Consider the following 19,490-nt stretch of genomic DNA (forward strand, 5'->3'; position numbering starts at 1 on the left):
TCCTAGAGGTATCCACTATGTTCACTAGGAATCCTATGCAACCTTTTTTCAATAGGTTTCTAGCCTGCAGTGTAAAGATCATAGGTGCTCATGGTCCACTCACTGTCCCTACAAACACAAAAGGAACATGTCCTTCCGGTTCAAAAGTCACCATCTGACACTTGTAATCTATCTTCGCCTCGTACTTTGATAACCAACCCATCCCCAGAATCATATCAAAGTAATCCATCACCAGTTTGATCAGATCCACAGACAAATCCCTACCATCTATCTCTACTGGTAATGTTCTAACCCACCTCCTAGAGACTACCAATTACCCAGTTGGTAGCAAAGTACTAAATCCTCTAACATATAAATCACAAGGTCTACACAAATGATCTATCACCCTAGCAGATACAAACGAATGAGTAGCTCCTGAATCAATCAATGCAGTAAATGAAGAACTAAAACTAGAAATCTGACCTTTCACGACCGAGGGACTAGCCTCAACCTCGGTCTGGGTCAAAGTGAACACTCTGGTTGGAGTGAGGCTGTCACTCCTCTTGGATTCTTCTTTTCTAGCATGTGGGCAGTCCTTCCTCAAGTGACTGAAACTCCCACAAATGAAGCATTCTCTGACTCTACACTCCCCTAGATGTCTTCGCTTGCACCGTGGACATTATGGGAATTTTCTCTAGTTCTCTCCCTCGCCCTGACGGCCACCAAAAGCAATCTGTGCCCTCCTATTTGGACCAAGAGGAACAAAAGCACTCTGCGTGTGTGTTGGTTTTTTGCATTTTTTTTGTGTGTACTTGATGCCTTGATTGTGTTTGATGAATTTTTTCAAAGAAGGTGGGTCTACTTCCAAACCCCCATGCTTGATGGATCAAACTATGCGTGTTGGAAAGCTCGAATGAGAGCTTTTCTCAAAGCAATAGATGAACGTGTATGGAGTGTTGGGGTTGATGGATGGACTCCTCCTACCGTAAAGGTTGGTGAAGAGACCAAAAATAAGCATGTGTCATAATGGAGTATAGCTGAGATTAAAAATGAAAATTGGAACTCCAAAGGAGTTCATGCCATCTTTAATGCAGTTTCTATGAGTCAAATGAAGGCTATAGTCAATTGTGATATAACCAAAGATGTTTGAGATAAGTTACAAATTAAAAATGAAGGAACTAAAAATGTCAAAAAATCTAGATTGAGATCTCTCACTACTTAGTTGAAAATTTGACTATGAGAGATGATGAATCTATTACTAAATTTCATTCTAGATAATGTGACATTACTAATGAATGCTTTGATCTAGGTGAAACTTATTCAGACTCCAAGCTTGTGAGGAAGGTGCTCAGAGCTCTCCCTAGGAATTTCAAATCCAAAGTAACCTTCATTAAAGAATCATGATGTTGATACCCTTGATTTGGATGAGCCCATTGGTTCACTTCAGAACTATGAACTCACTATGAAAAGGTGGTCCAAAGAAAAGAAGGAGAAGAAAGTTTCTAATGGGGTAGCATTAGCACACAAAGTTGTTGAAAGTCTTTTTGTGGGAGAAACTCTTGAGAATTTAGATGAGGAAAAGGTAGCACTACTCACAAAAAGTTATGCCAAGTTTCAGAGAAATAATATGAGAAAGGGCAGCAGTGACTTTAGAGGTGAAAACTCAAGGAAACCACCTAACTTTCCTCGTAAGCCTACTAATATGAGTGATTATAAAAATCCCAAGGGTATCCATTGTCATGAGTGTGAAAGCTTCGAGCACATACAGGCTGAGTGTGCAAACACCTTGAAGAAAAATGGGAGAGTTTTGGCTGCAACCTGTAGTCACAGCGAAGAAGATCATAAAGCTACAGAAGAGGACATTTTAGACCTAGAAGTAAACTACGTTTCTTTTATTGTCAAGACATCAGAAACACCATGTTCAGAAACTGACTCTAATAAAGAGTGTAGTGATGAGGATGACTTAGACCAGCAAGCAGCTTATGATAAAATGTATAATCAGTGGCTCGTAAAAGCAAATCGACCTCTGTTTCATTCGATGCCTCTATGCCTATTCTAGAATCGCCACCTCCGGTTCATCCAGCCAAGAATACTTGGCCATCTTCCAATGATATTCTTGTTGCATACCTCTCTCTGATGTACCACATCTTGCATATCATTTCCATCTACAACTGGCAGCCCAAATCCATTGTTTGTGCTGACTTGGCCCGATTCCTGTTTGCAGTGGGCTCTCCCATGTCCATCAGTCTACCCCACTATTTGTTTCAAGTTGTTCTTGATCACCAGGGGTTATTTTTCCCCTGTCGTGTTTGATTCAGAGGTTGGCTCACCTTTTGTAACGTCCCGGATAACCAAGACCGTTACACTGTGTGTTTAAAATAATGCAAGACTTGCTAATCAAGTCATTGAAAAAAAGTGTGAATTCAATGTCATCAACGGATTAGGAATGAAAGATTTTGGTCACAAACAGGCTATTTTCATTAAAAATGACAGTTTAATACATGGAAACTCAAAACAGGGTTTAGACGTCTTAGTTACAATAAATTCCAAGAGTTACAAATAACTCAAGCCACTCTAATGGCAAAATATACATTTTAGGTTTCTGTCCCTGTACAATTCCTCGACCGTGGCAGCCGAGCAGCTGACAATGTACATCTCGCCCCCAGAGCTCTCCAACTCATGGTTGATCCATCCTACCCTTGCTTTTACCTGCACCACGTAGCACCCGTGAGCCGAGGCCCAGCAAGAAAGCATGATAACATAGCAAGATCAACATCATTTATCAAATATCCCACAATGCACAACCAGGAACTCAACATTTCATAACATTTATCCAATCAGTGATAACACACAACAGATTAACAGTTTGTCATCCAAACAACCAACAAATCATGTTCATAACACAATATTCACGATCATAATCCACAGTTTATCACATCCATCAAATAATATTCAGGGTTAGCGCCCTTAGTCGCACCCTCTATTTAACACACTGTCTTCGGCTCTCTTGGGCCGCCCCCAGTGTAATACTCATTGACTCCGGCCAGCTTAACCGAGCTCAGTGATAGATAAGCTGCCTTAGCTACCAGTGGCTGAGCCGCGCCCTATGCGCAAATATTGATTTTGACACTCTTAGGTCGGTTATCGCATGTCCCATGGCATAATAATACCATTTCATGACATGATATACAAATGTCAGGAGCTCTTAGTCCCATCGTGTTCACATGGTTAATCACATTCACATAACAATGCATACAAGCATAGGGAACACTTAGTCCTAACCTAACCACATAATCAGGTGCAGCTTTCTTACCTTTCGATTTGCTAGCTTTGATCACATGACTCCTTGAGCACGATCCCTCTCGATCCCTAGCGCTCACCTAAACACAATCATAGGTCAAAGTCATCATCAAACCTCAAGTCCAAAACCTAGCCTCGGGACCAATCCCGAGCCCCCGGGAAGTTCTAGTTCCACTAAACAAGGTGGTGGAACCAAACCCCAAACCCTTGGTCAAAAACCCTTGCAAATAACCCTAAAATCTCTTTCTGGAAACAAGGCAGCGCTACAGCGCTCTTAGGAGGGCGCTACAGCGCTACACGTAGAACCAAATTCCCCCAGAAAGCTTGGCCTAGTGCTACAGTGCCCAAAGGCTAGCGCTGTAGCGCTAGTCACAGACAGGCCAACTCCAAATTTCTCTTTCTGCGATTTCCTCGAACCAAACTCAACCAAAACTTATCCAAACCTTTTCCAACCTCAAAAACAACCTTATAAACATACTCCACTCATCCCAAGCACCCCAAAAACTCAAAACCCAATCACATGCATCTCTAATCCTAGAATTCACCATAGCTATCCCTAAGCTCAGAAACTCAGCAAAACCAGTCAAAACATCAAAGTTGGAGGCTTAGAATTCATACCTTTAATGGAGTTTCGATTTCAAGACAGCCTCTACACCTCCCTAGCTTACTCTTCCTCACCCCTTTGGCCTGAATTCCCTAAAGTTCCCACCAAACTCAGCTTATGCACCATAGTTCAGAAACCAACACGAGAAACTGAAGAAACTATAGAACCTTACCTCAAGTGTTAGGGTGTTCCTGCTAAACCTCTGCCAAGACTCCAATCCTAGCTTAGGATTCTTGATGCTTAGCCTAACCCAGCTCTCCTCTGAGATTTTTCTCCAAGAAAACCCAAGGAAAATGGTGTGAGAACCACAAACCGACCCTAGAGAAAACTCTTTGTTTTCCTCTCCTTTCTCTTTTCTTTCTTTTCCTTCTTCAAACTTCTGTATTATTCTACCACTTCCACTAACATAAAACCTCAGTAATACCTATCTTTAAAAATCCAAATGACCTTAATGCCCTCCCTTTTATTTCTAACCCTTTAATCCACTTAGGGGCATTTTAGTCATTTTACCCAATTCCCGCTAACTCCTCGAGTGTCTCTAACATTTCCCGCTTAATTCCCGATACCTAACTAATCTCCAATTATATTCCTCAATGTTAAAAATAGACTCCAATATGCTCACTAAATTCCCATTTATACCCCTAGGCTCACCCCGAGCCGGGTATAAATCCCCGCCATGACTTTTTCGCTAATCTGCTCACTAGGATCGTCTCGAGTCACAGATCACAGATATATCCACATAATAATGTGGTCTCAACATTAGCCTACCAATATACACACAAGTATGCAATTACGCTCTTCAATGAGCCAAATTACCAAAATACCCTCACAGCAGAGTATATAGCCCCATGCATGCCTTTATCATCATATAATAATATGACCCACATAATCATGCATATAATAGTACATTAAATCAATTATGGCCCTCCCGGCCTCCTAATCAAGGTCCTAAACCTTATTAGGAAATTTGGGTCGTTACACCTTTTCTTGCCCATTCCCTCTAAGAGTTTGGACACCCGCATCAATCTCAAGGTCATAAACTTTGCCTCCACTCATTCCAAAGCTCCCAAGATGGGTCCCTCTGTGAAAGATCATATGGTTGCCTCTTCATTGGGTGTCAAAAAATCCTCTTGGAAATATCAGTTATTTGATTGGGTCCATACCCTTCGGGATGAGTTTCATGCTTTTTGGTCTAAGTTTTGATTGGCTAAGGCTCGGTCTCAAGCCTTTCAAGATGTTGTGCTTCAACATCTCGGTCTGCCTCCTATCTCCGTGCATCCAAGTGCTGCTAATGACTCTTTTGCGGAAGCGCCACCACCTCAAGGGAGACTTTTACTCGCTTTGTTGCTGCTGAGTTTGTGTCTGGAGATCCTCCAGTTAACCCACCAACTTCTCAACTCGAGCCTTCTACTGCTGCCATGGGTCATTCCTCTGCTACACCGGCATCTATCCCCACCACTCAAGCGGAGTTCATTGTGCCTCCTTGCACCATAAAATGCTATAAGAAGAAGTGGTCCCCCTTGGCATGCCCTTTGAACACTAAGGGGGGGGGGGGGGGTAATTCAGGGTTGTCTTACCTGACTTTTTTTTTAGTTTCTAAACTAATCATCTGTCATTCTGTCTTTGACTCTTTTTGTGGATGACTTGATGTATTTTGAGCAGTTGGAGTAGGTTGTGAGAAATCATGGTTGAACCCTGTAAAAATGAATGTGTCATTTTCTATTTTTCAACATCTTTACTTAAGTTGAATCTGATTTTTGTGTGTTCATTAAAGTGGGTAAATCAGTAGGATTAGTTAATCAACTTTCAGGAGCCCCTGTTTTAGAGTTGATTGGTAGTTTTGTACTACTTTCCCTAGATATGATAAATGATGTACTATTAGTAGAAAAGTGCAAAGATCAAATATAGAGTCGCATGAAGTTCCTCTACTAGTGATCAGTGTTTGGCTTTAGGATTCTATTGTAAAATGAGGTTCAACATAATATTATGTATACTTAATTATAATTTATCTGATTGTAACATGTAGTGTTTTAAAAAAAGCATTTCGTATTTAAAAAAAAAAAAACAAATCGACAGCTTAAATGATACAACAAGCAGTTATGAAATGAATAAAGAGAAAATTACTTTTATTACTACCATTAGGTATACAATTTTTTATTTTGAAGGAAATATTGGGTATAGAGCACATAAATTTATTAGTTGCAAGGTATGAAAATTCGTAAGTGTATTTGTTGAATATCCGACAATTTAAGATAGATAAATAATATAATATATATTTAAGAATTTTCTTGGGGCATCACTTTCGCCATATTTTAGAGGCGTTTTCTATTTTCGACACTTGGAGAAATTATAACTCAATTTTGTTTTCATGATGATGTAATTATACTTATAACAGGCTTCTTGCCAATTTTTGAAAAATTATGAATAATTTACGGTGCCGAAATCAGAGTTTAAATAGTCAGTTGCATATGTGTCTGATTTTTTTTTATACACATGGAAAACAAAACTATTTGAACTCTTATTTGAGCACAGTAAATTATTCAAAATTTCCTGAAAAATTGGCGAGATGCCTACTATAACTATCATGTGCGTTGTCATACAAAAAAAATTGGGTTATAAATTCTCCAAATACTGAAAATAGAAAATGTCCCTGCGGCTGGCAGTTGATCATTCCAAATCCGGCATTATAGCATTCTCCTATTGACACGTGTGATAAGCTCACCTGTGTGAAGGTCCAAGTCAAAGTTCCTAACATCTCAAACAAACAAACAAAAAGACAAAATACACCTACCAACTTCAAGTCTCGTCGGATCATGGTCGACCAATTAATATAACATTTTTTAAAAAAAACTCAAAAACACAAAATTACTTTACAGTCTTAAAAACAATTTATTTCAAAATAAAAGTATTAATCATATACTAAGTATATTCCTTAAAAAAAATAAGCTAACGGGTGAGAAAACAAAATTGCCTACTAGGGTTTCTTCTCTTTTAGTAATGCGCTGCACGAGAACAAAAATTGTAGATTTGTTATCTCAGTTAGAGTCACTTGCCTTTGAGTGACTCTAGCTGGGAGTGATGACTATTTCGAAGATAGAGGCGGGAGAGATGGCTCTTCTAGTGGCTTGGTCGTCTTATCACTCTGGTGGTTTCTAGATCAAAGATGGTGGGTTATGGTGGTTTCATGGTGATCTCCTATCTTTGTTCTCATTCATTTTGGCAGTGGCCTTAGATTGAATGACGGCGGTATGGGGACGATGGTGGTGACTTGTAGATGGTGGCGACTTGGAGTGTGGAGATTGGTTGGAAGGTGTAAGTGATTCGGTTTGGGATCTACTATTAGGGGTTGTGTAATGTCCTCCTAATCCAGGACTGTTACACTGTGTACTTTAAATAGTGTCAGACTTGCTAGTCAAGTCATTTTGTTACAAATGTGTAACTAAGGTTAACGTCAAGGATTAGGGTTAAAAATTTTGGTCAAAGGAATTGTTGACTTTTCCTTTTAAAAGTTTCATATACATGGGATCCCCAAACTATTACAAACAAACATTTAAAAGGGTGTATATACATCAAAAGTTACAACCGGCCGACCTAAGCGGCAAAATCAGGGATACAACCCTAGTTCCTCTGAGATATCCTCGGCCATGGTGGACGAGCAGTCGCATATGTAAACACCGCCACTGAAGTTATCCAACTCATGGCTGGTCGAGCTTTCCTTTTCCCTTACCTGCACCACATAACACCCGTGAGCCAAAGCTCAGCAAGAAAACTTAAACATGTGCATGAACAGAAAATACAGATTTCCAGATACTTATCTAACATGCCCAGCTGTAATAACCTACTAATGCAAGCATATAATTACAAATAAATTGTTTTTGGACCATTCTGGGCCTACTGCCCTAAGTAGTTGACCATAGAGTCAACCCCAAGGCCCTATGCCCTAGCTATGTGACCATAAAGTCACCTGGGGCCCTCACCCTTAGCTCTGAGTAACTAGCCATAGAGCTAGTCAAACACTTTGTTTTCCAATGACCATAGGATCAGCCAACGTAACAATACATTGTCGATTTGGGCCTAAGCCTTTCGACCAGCGCGATGTTGCCACCCTTGACTAATAAGTCAAGCCTTGAACCAGGTATTCAAATACAGATACAGATAAGCATACTTCAAACATTACAAGTATGCATGCATATTAATCTTATAACACCATCAATTAAATGCAAACACAGTAATAACCATGTTCCTTAACGGGGTCGAGCCCTAGCTATGCAAACCATGCGAACAATCATATAACACTTAGCCAGAAATGGAATATTCAAGTATGTTTAATCAACAAGCGAAATCATAACTCAAACACGTACATTCTTAGGGGCCCGAGCCTTATTCATAATTATAATCAGCAATCAGGCCAAGCCCTAGTCACATATATAACGTATTGGGTGCAGTTTTCTTACCTAAGGTCCAAGTATAGCATAAAATAAGGACGACCCTCAAGCACGATCCCGATTCTGAGCCCCTAGTGATAACCTCTGTTGTGAATGATGCTCTCCTAGCCACAACCAATCCCAAAACCTAACCCGAGCCTTTAGTTCCTTGGTTTCCTCAAGATTTCCACACCAAAGTTGAGAGAGAGTGATAAGGGAGAGGGAGTAAGTTGGGAGTGAGGGAGAAAATTGAGTGTTTGAGAGTTTTTTCTTTTGTGTTTTGTTTGTTTTCTTAAGGCTTAAGTAATCTTAAGCTAATCCCGAGGCTCGGGGTACCAAAAACGTCCCCGAGGGAAAAATGGTCAAAATCTCTGGTATTCCCTCCTAATCTTACTAACTCCAAATATATCCTCGAATACTTATTCCCGTTACCCGATAATGAATTACCCATAATACCCCTTGACTTGCCCCAAGTCGAGTATTGGGTCACGTTGTGACTTTTCCACTAACTTGCCCCCTAGGATCATCTCGTGCCGAGTAACCCAGATAAACCCACATAATAATGTGGTCTATCACATATATGCACATATTTATAATTATGCCAATAACGGGCCAAATTACGAAAATTTCCCTTCTAATAAGAAATGGGCCCATATGCATATCTAATAATATTATCATATAACTCACATAATCACATAATTATACACAAATATATCATATAGGCTTATAACTCCATAAATTGCCATAATGGCCCCCTAATCAAGGCCCTAAGCCTTATTAGGTAATTTGGGACGTTATATGTTGGGTTTCAAACTTGGTTGTTGAGGGGCTGCAATTTCTCTGCTTCCATTGTCACAGTTTCCTTGACTATCTACTTTGTTATTTCATTTTTTGTTTGTTTAATGTTTCCAATAACGATGTTTATCATCCATTGTCCAACTAGCTATGTAATGGGGTTAGTAATTTTTGGGATGGTGTTTCACTATGTTTGTTTGTTAGAGACTTTGTATGTTTAGTTTGGACTACCCTTGTTTCGATCTCTTCTAGAACTAGATCTAGGGTATGTCCAGTTGGTTATTGATATCTTGCCATGTGTTCATTCGACAAAATTCGTTGGTGTTCATGGGATTCATGGATCATTGTTTTATTTTCATTAATAATATTTTGATTGTATTTAGGTATTTACTCATTATTGGGATTAATAATTTTTTGATGGTGGACATTGTAAATGACTTGGTAGTTAGCCTAAGTAGTCATTTGAATTTGCTTTGTTAGCAATTCGACTTGTTATGTACGTTCTTGGATTGATCCTATTAATGAAAATTATTTATTTATCTAAAATGAAACATATACTAAAGAATTTGCGGCAAATACAATAATAATAGTAAATCTTCAGTATTATAGTGGCAAATATTCCTTAAATTATTGAAAAATTTACATATGTATGTATGCATGTGTGTGTGTATAATGTACACTAATTCCAAAAATACCTTAAAATAACTTATTTACACACATATTGTGCCACATCAACACTAATATATTGGAATTTGAAAAAAAAGGAAAATTTCGCTTCGTGAAATTGTGTGTTTTCTAGGTTGTAAAAGTTACTTTTGGTTGCCTACGATACTGATAAGATATCAATTGGTTATTTCAGATACCTTTTGGTTATCTCCAAAACTTATTTGTAGACATCTTAATATACAAATTAGTTCATTTTAGGTTATATTATAATATCTTATTATTTAAGATACATTTTGGTAACCTTCAAGCTTATTTCAGAAACTAATGAGTTATTATCATATTATATAACAAGTTATCATATAGCTTATTAATAAAAATTACTTTTGTAAACTATACATTAACTTTTAATAAAAAAAAATTAGTCACTCATGTAATTTACATACTGCCTTATAAGTTTAATTTGAAAGTTTTATGATGTTTAAGATACTGTTTGGTTTCCTTGTAAGCTTTTTAAGAAACCTATTGAAATTGTTTTGTAAAATAAGGTTATTTAGAATACCATCTGGTAACTTTTAAATATAAAATAATAAAATACTTTTTAGTAACTCATGAAGTTGGTTGGTATATTGAATTTTGTTTAAGTTTAAAGTTTGGTAAACCAAATATAAAAAGAAACTAAAATGTTACTTTTGATTTCGGTCATCTTCTCCGGTGACGGCAAAAAAATATATACTTCCCACATATCAAAATGACCACCTTGAATAGTAGGTCACGGCGGTACCACTCTTGAGCCCAAACGATCGGCAGTATGACCATAATTTTTTTTAAAGTTGTGGAGAAGAGAGAGAGTATTACAATAATATACTAAAGCAAAAAAAAAAAACACGAAAAGAATGGTAAAAAAAGGTAGGGAGAACATAAAAATTATAATGAAGATGAGTGAAAGCATTTTTGGAATTAAGATGCTAAAAATGGTGCAAAATATAAATTTCTCTAAATTATTTTTTTTAAAATATATAAGATCAATTTTAATTTATAATGAAAAAATTATTTTAAAAATATTGGTATTTAATTGCAATTATAAACAAATATTTGATATTTTTGCCACAAATTAAAAAGTTAGTACTTAAGTACAACTATTAACAAAAATTCGGTCTTATTTCTGATGAAGTCAAAAAAATTAGTATTTAAGTACAACGATTAGCAAAAATTTGATATTTTGCCACAAATATCCCTTACTATTATATAGTTTACTTTGGTATACACTATCAATTAACAATAGTATTATTCTCATATATATATATATAACTCTAGATTTATCACCACATATATAATTTTTTTTCTAGAATGAGAAGATTTATCACTATTGATATGAGTTGACCATATTCACCAATTTTCTAAATAATATTTTTTTTCAGAATTGTACAAGTATGAGTATGTTTTAATTTATGGGTTTCTTCATAAATATATCTTTTCTTGGTGTTTTTTTACAATCCCTGATTTTTTTTTTTCAAAAAGACTACCTTATGTTTTCAAAAATATTATTCTCAAAGTTTTTTATTTACAAAAATATGGTGTCAAAAAAGCAACTAAAATACAATAATTGGAGAACAACTAGACATTCACCAATTACATACTAACACATTAAAGAACAACTAAAAAACAAAAATTTGACAAAAACTAGAAGTCAACCCATTATATACAAACATGTTTTTAAAAAATCAAAATATTTCTGGAAACAAATAAACATCCATTAGACATCAACACAATAATTGAACAACTATACATAAACTTAAACAACTAAAAATACAACATGAAAATAATTATACATAAATGTTGTACCCTAAAAACATGAGCTCAACTATCTAGCTCAGGGTACAACTTGAACGAAATAAATAAAGGAGGCAAGACTTCAGAGATGTTTCGTTAACTCCGGACCAAACAGCTCAAGGCTGTGTCACTGAGTCTGGAACAACTCATGATCTTCCAGACCATTAGAGATGCAAATGATAGAGATCGGGGTACCCAGCGTCCAAGTCGCCTGCATCAAGCTCAAGCATTATCTAAGTCAAGCCATCATGTTCTAGTCATATCCAGCTCGAGAATGGTATCTAGCTCGGGGTGGTTCAACGGCGCACAAAGAAGAATCCCTACAGACTCAGATGTCTGAGGTGTGCAATAAATGTACACAATCGTCATATACATTTATTGATTGATGTAAATGGCAATAGGCTTAATTAGGATATTTAAATATCCATTAATTTAGGAAGTCGCCCAATATTGTACGTTACCATTTATAGTACGGTTACTCAATATTGCCTATCATAATTCCCAATAAATACAAAGGGAATGAATAGTAAAAGGGATCGACATTCTATATGCAAAAACTCTACATAAATTATCATAAGCAATTTCGTCTAGAGTTCCTAAACAGATCAATAATAGTGACTCGTGGACTAGGTGGATTTTAACCACTAAATCACGTAAATTGTGTTGGGGTTTTTTGCCCTAATTAAAACCCTATTTCTTTGTAATCTCATTTTATTATCAATAAAAGAATATAAATTATTTTTTGACTTGGTCAATCACTTTGCTCACATATTTTATTTTCATGATTATTTGTTTAATATAAACTTCTATTAAATCCCGAGCATATAGCTAATCTTATTTATAGTGACATAATCACAGTGGAATATAAATATGATTATATGTTCAAAATAAGTTAGTCCTAAGATTAGTCAGTGCACAAGATTTACACCGACTTGCCAATCTACGATATGACCTACTTACACATTACAGTGTTATGTTATTTCCAGAATATTAGCAAAGTAGATAAGATCGGATGTATTTGTTACATCGGAGAGGACCGATATTGATAGTTGATAAGATAAGTAAACATACCGTTATTATCTATTCTAGTCATATCATATAGTTGACCATAGGTCAATTCAATCTCAATTCTGAGTGGTTAGTATTCTAATTGATTGTATTATTTGAGTTCTTTGACTTGTTCGTTACCAGCTTATCCTATGGACTATCCTATACTTACATCTTGGGAACTCGGTAGTATAATTGAGTGTGAGTGTTAATCATAGATATGAACATCTATAGCTTCTGATGAAGAAGTGAAATGATGGTTTCCTTTTAGTTTGGTTCATGGTGTTAAATGATAGAGATCTCATTTCATTAATTAAATTAGTTTACTGAAATATCATTTACAAGGAACTAAGTGTTTTAAGGATAAAATACAATGAGGGGTAAAACTGTATTTTAGTCCTATCTCATTGTAGACCATCTATAGAGGATTGAGTGAAAATTATGGTTGTAACAATGGATAATTAATAGCGTGTCTATATTTGATATAGAGTGTTCTATGAATTCAAGAGTGCAATTTCGAGTCTATAGTGGAGTCACGAGGAATTAATAAGTTAGTAAATTTATTTGTTAAATTTATGATAATTTATTGGAGCTTGATTTCATAGGTCCATGGTCCCCATTGTACCTTGGATAAAATCATCTAGATAGTCTCAATTAATTGATTTAATTATCAATTAGAATTATCAAGGTTGACTAGGTCAATTTTGGATAGTTTCACAGAGTTATGTATTTTTTAGAAGAAAAGAGAAATTAGGGCAGATTTATTAATTAAGATAAATTGGTATCTAAATTAATAAATATGTTTAAATCAAGGTTCAAATTATAAATAATTAATTTGATAAAGGATTTAAATAATTAATATATTAATTAAATCAATAGAAAATAATACAAGCCTTGATTTTAAGTCCAATGGGCTTATAATCAAATGGGAAATTTCAAGGGCCTAAAGCCCATGATAATTTCGACCTAGGGCTGTTAATTGGCTATTATTTTATTGATTTTTTTAATTAAATTAAATAACCTAATTGAGTCTATAAAATGAGTGCTTAGAGGGAAGTCAAAACAGAAGTTTGACAAGTCACAAGTTAGATTATCTGATAGGTTTTAGATTCTCTCTAAACACAAGTCCTTTTTTAAGCCTCTTAGTTATTTTCTCTTCTTCTCTCTGTATCTATCTCATGTGCTGAGAATTGCCCACTCTAGTCTAGGTGATTCTAAGGATACTTTGGAAGACTGTGAAGATAATAGAAGATCGGTTCAGTTTCTTGATAATACTCTGCGACAGAAATGATTTAAGGGTTAGAGAAACTGAAGGAATGACTCATTCATTCTGCTGCGTATACTGTAAGTATTCTTATCTTTGTTTCTCTTTGAATTCAATTTAAGAAACATGTTCTAGGTTATCTCATATTAATTTGTTTAATATTAGATCTAGATGAAAATAAATAAAGATCCTGTAAAAGTTTCCCAACAAATTGTGTGTGTGTGTTAATACCACTATACATTCGGTTTAATGAAAGCTTAATCTCTCTATTTCATATTTCTATATCCCTATTGATGAAAAATCGCGTCAACAATAAATCTAAACAACTAAAAAACAACACAAAAGACAAAACCAGAAAAAATGTAAAATTATAAAAATTTCCTTAAAGTTGTAAAATTAAAAAAAAAAACTTGTTAGTCCGTAAAAATGTAATTTTTAGCAAAATTAAGTGTATTATGTAAATTTTTCTTAAATTTATTGTATCAGTGTCTACAATGATAATTTATAAATGAAAGTTGTTAGTACAACTAATTTTACCATTCAAGAAATTCAACCTACAACCGGTCAGCAAGGCAGTGACCCTTAATCATCACCTAAATTTATTTTGTTGGTATCAAATCCAAAGTTAAAAATAAAGCAAATTTATTACTTGAAAAACAAAACGAAGCACCTGCATATGTGTAAGTCAAAGTAATAATGATGTATTATTATTGTTGTCTGTGTTTTCATCAATTGACACATGGTAGTCATTAGAGAAGTAATTAAGCTCCACGGGAGTTAGTAAAGTCTAGAGCTCGCCTAGAGCTCCTCGGAAGGTGAGCCTTTCCCAATATTTTGTGATCCACTTCCCGAGATGAATGTCATCAAGTGTGTTACGTCACGAGGACCATTATCATAGTCCTCCAGATTTCATGTTCATCTAGATCTCCAGGCCTAGACGAGTTGTCCTTGGGGCCTGGAGGGAAGTGCTAGGTGTCATGCACAGCGACCCTGGACCACAAGCCATCTGACAAAGCTACCGTTCCTTCAAGTTGTGATGTCGAGTCCGTACATGTGACAAGCAGCATGTTCCAATGTGCCGCCTGACGTGGGGAAACATAAAGCGACTTTAACGTCCCAAAATTTCCTAATAAGGCTTAGGGCCTTGATTAGGGGGCCAGGATGGCAATATATGGAGTTATATGCTTATTTGTTATTTTTAATTATAATTATGTGGATTATGTGATAATGTGACTAGTTGCGCATGTTTAGGGATATTAAATATGCATATGGGCCCATTTCTTATTAGAAGGGAAATCTTGGTAGTTTGGCCTGTTGCGGGCATAATTGTATATTTATGTGATATATGTGTGAGACCACATTATTATGTGGGTTTATTTGAGTTACTTGGCACGAGGCGATCCTAGGGAGCAAGTTAGCGGGAAAGTCACAACGGGACCCAATACCCGACTCAGGGCGAGCCGAGGGGTATTTTGGGTATTAGGAATTTAATTGGGTTATCGGGTAATGGAAATGAATAATTGGAGATATATTTGAAGTCCTTTTCCTTAGGGCTCGTGATCGATTCCACTACCCAGTTTAGTGGAACTCGAGGCCCCGGAGGTTAGGACTCGGTCCAGAAGCCTTTATTTGCTCATTATTGATGGAATCCTATATTATGGTTGTGATTAGGTTATCGCTAGGGGCTTGGATGCGAGAATGTGCTTGAGGGTTGTTCTTATTTACGCTATACTCGGACCTGAGGTAAGAAAACTGCACCCAATACGTGTTATATGTGATTGGGACTTGGCCCGACTATTATCAATTACCATGACTAGGGCTTGGGCCCCGAGGACATTTATATTTAAGCTATTTCTTCACATGTTGATTGACACTTGCTTAAGTGCTTTATGATTGTTGTATGAATTCCATGGTTAAGGCATGAGGCTCCATTAAATAGGTATGATTAGTATTGTGAGAATGATTATTTGATGGTGTTATGTGATAACATGCATACGTGTGTATTTTGTTGGGATATGTCTATCCATATCTGTTTCGATATTGAGGTCTATATTCTTGGATCAGAGCTTGACTTATTAGTCAAGGACGGCAATAGCGCGCTGTGCGCTGGTCAAAAGGCTTAGGCCTAAATGAGCAACGTACTATTACGTTGGTCGACTCTATGGTTGTTGGTAAACCAAGGGGTTGGGCTAGCTCTATAGCTAGTTACTCAGAGCTAAGGGTGAGGGCCCCAGGATACTCTATGGTCACGTAGCTAGGGCATAGGCCCCGGGGTTGGCTCTATGGCCAACTGTTCAGGGCAGTGGTCCCTAATTGGTCTAATGACCACTTGTTTGTAACTGAATGACTGTATATGTAGGTTATTATTGTTGTTGGGAAAACTAGATAAGTATCTAGAAGTTTATATTTTATGTTTATGCACATGTTGAGTTTTCTTGCTGAGCCTTGGCTCACGGGTGCTATGTGGTGCAGGTAAAGTGAAAGGAAAGCTTGACCAGCCATGAATTGGAGAGCTTCAGTGGCGACGTGTACATATGCGGCTGCTCAACCACCACGGTCGGGGATATCTCAGAGGAACTAGGGTTGTAACCTTGTTTTGCCGCTTAGGCCGGCTGAATGTAACTTTTGATGTATAATCACCTTCTTAAAAGTTTGGTTGTAATAATTTGGGATCCCATAAATGTTTGAATCTTTTCAAATAAAACTCAACAGTTTTTTGACCAAAATTTTTTAACACTAACCCTTGACATCAACCATAGTTACACATTTTAAACCAAATGACTTGGTTAACAAGTAGAGCACTATCTAAAGTACATAGTGTAATGGTCCTGGATTAGGAGGATATTACAACGACCCCCTGACACTGTGAGGGGTGTGTCTCCCAAAAGTTTATGGGTTGAAACCTCATAAAAGGGCCTTGTGTGATCGCATAGGCCCACCCTCCACTTGTATTATGAGAACGGGTATTAACTAGAATTTAGACCCCAATTAATGGGGAATGTTTGAAATAAATCCTTGTTAAGGTAATTAATTTCCCTCAGCCAGAATAAATAGGGTTAGGGCCCCCATTTTAAAGGATCCCCAAACTTTTGTATTCAGAGCACTGCCAAAAGCTGCCTGAACCTCATAGAGCTTGAAACCTTCAAGCTTCCCCAAATCCTAATACAATAGACTCGTAGACTAGGGTTAATTAATAACCTGAACCACGTAAATTTTGTGTCTTCTTACTGGGTTTTCTTTAAGTTCTTTAAATTATTTGATAGAGAAAAAGGCAGTCAACATTTTGGCGCTTTCATTGAGAGCTTGAGGAAAGCTTTGAAGATTCAACAATGGTGACCACTAGAAGGAACGCACTTGACGACGTTATTCCTCCCACCATCGTTGAGGAAGGAGAGCCCAGCCGATCACCTCCGCCAGCAAACCTGGAGGTGGCCCAGGAAAATTACGAAGAGGACGGCGAGTACTACGAGAGTGACTACTCCTACTCCTTTTACTCAGAGGTGCCATCAGAAGTGGTAGCCCTCAAGGGCCAATTCACTTCCCACCAACAAAAAATAGATTCCCAAGAAGGGAATATAGTCGCCCTACAGGAGATGGTTAATGCCATGAAGGCCACTTTGGTGCCCCAAGGGCTGCAAGTGGACCCCCATGGTGAAGTACCGCCCAAGCAACTAGCTGCCGTGCCACCTGTGCATTCAGCTGGAGTACCACTTGCGTTTCTAGTGGTCGTGCCTCTCGAGCACCTCGCTGGAATGGCATAAGATCTGCTAGCTGGCATGCTGCCCGTGCACTTAGCTGGAGCCCCACCTGCAACATAGGATTGTGGAAAGGGGAAGGTTGATGAAGTACCCTCCCAAAGGAAAAGACCTCGTCAGGCTTCCGAGCCCATTTAAACCCCAAGAAGGGCTAGCCATAATCTGGGGCATGGTGCCCGAGGACACAGCCAGGCCACTAGCGTACGTGGAGCCCAGGGCCTTCCACCCAGGCACGTTGCGACAGAACGTGTTAGGCCTGGAGGTGGTGTTCTGCCAGCACCTACCTAGCTTCTTTGAAATCCTAGCCAAGGGGCAAATAGGATAAATGTCTCCACCAGCCCAGGACGAGGAATCAGCATCTCAGTTAACAATAAATATGTTGACTTCGAAGGGGAGACTGAAATGGGATACCCCGAGGATGGTGGTCGCCACCACGCACAACCTGACCTATGAGATGACCTAAACGCTCGCAGGAATAGATTAGATCTCGAGGACAACCCCGAGAGACGACAATAGCCAGACCACTGAGATGATCTTAACGTTCGGAGGAGAGAATGTTAGGAAAATATGTATTTGCCTCGATGGAAATGGTAAGTAATACAACTCTTGGCAATAATATTACAAATAAATAATGATTGATTATATAAAGTTACAACTTTATAACTGAAAATACAAATAAACAAAGAAAAGATAGAAGAAGAAGAAGAAGAGAATAGTGAGAATACAACTCTAAGCAAAAGATTACAAGTAAAGTAAAGGTGTTTGAAACAAAAGAAAAGAAGATTACAACTCTAAAAAAAAGTTACAAGTAAATAGAAAATGAAAATAAGAAGAAAAGCAACAAAGAAAAATGTAAGAAAAAAACAAAAGGAAACTCTCACTTACACAACCTAAGTGAAGAGTGTTGGGGATCACCAACTTGAACAAGGTTTAAAACCTTTGTCCAAAAGCTTATTTCCCCCTAACTCAAGCACTAAGGGATCTCTCTCAGATTAAAGGAAATGTTTTCTAGAATTATCAAGCCTCAAGGTGTTTCTAGCCAAGTGCTCTAATGGATAGAATATGTTGTGTCTTTCAAGTGAGCTATAGGCTCCTATTTATAGAGTTTAGAGACACCCTTTGAATTTCAAATTCCACCAACCCCCATGGCTGTTACCAATGTTTAATTGGATTAATATGGAATTAAAAATGAGATTTGGGAGTTATTTGGGTTTTTTGAGCCGTTCAACAAAGATTGAAAAAACTGAAAAATTGGTCAGAATTACACCTGTGGCCGCAACCAGGGACATCAGTGGTCGCGGCCACTGTTCTCTGTCCCACAAGCCATGGCCACCAACATTCTGTGGCCGCGGCCACTGACCAATTTTAGCACTCGAAAATGTGCTATTTTTCTAAACGGTTCCAAACCCTCCCAAATGATTTTGTAACCCCAAAAACACATTACTGGGGTTAAAATCATATCTTTAATAGCCATTTCACATATGGATTTATGAAAATTCATCTCAATATTGTGTAACACCAATTTTCACAATAAAGGGTAATATTTGGAAGTTACAAATTTGTAACACAAAATATGTTACATATTTGGATATATCTCATATATCTAAATATTGTGACTCTCTATTATATGTTACAATATGTGACTCTCTTTTTCACATTAATTTAATCTAAAATATTATATTATAATATAATATAATATTACATTATATTATAATATAATATAATATTACATTATATTATAAAATAATATAACAGAGAACACCCACCACAGAGTGCCAATCAAGATTGTGACCCTCTCCGTCGTGCAAAGTTGGAGAGTTTGAAGA

This window comes from Humulus lupulus, chromosome 2, assembly GCF_963169125.1.
Source record: "Humulus lupulus chromosome 2, drHumLupu1.1, whole genome shotgun sequence".
Classification (NCBI taxonomy): domain Eukaryota; kingdom Viridiplantae; phylum Streptophyta; class Magnoliopsida; order Rosales; family Cannabaceae; genus Humulus; species Humulus lupulus.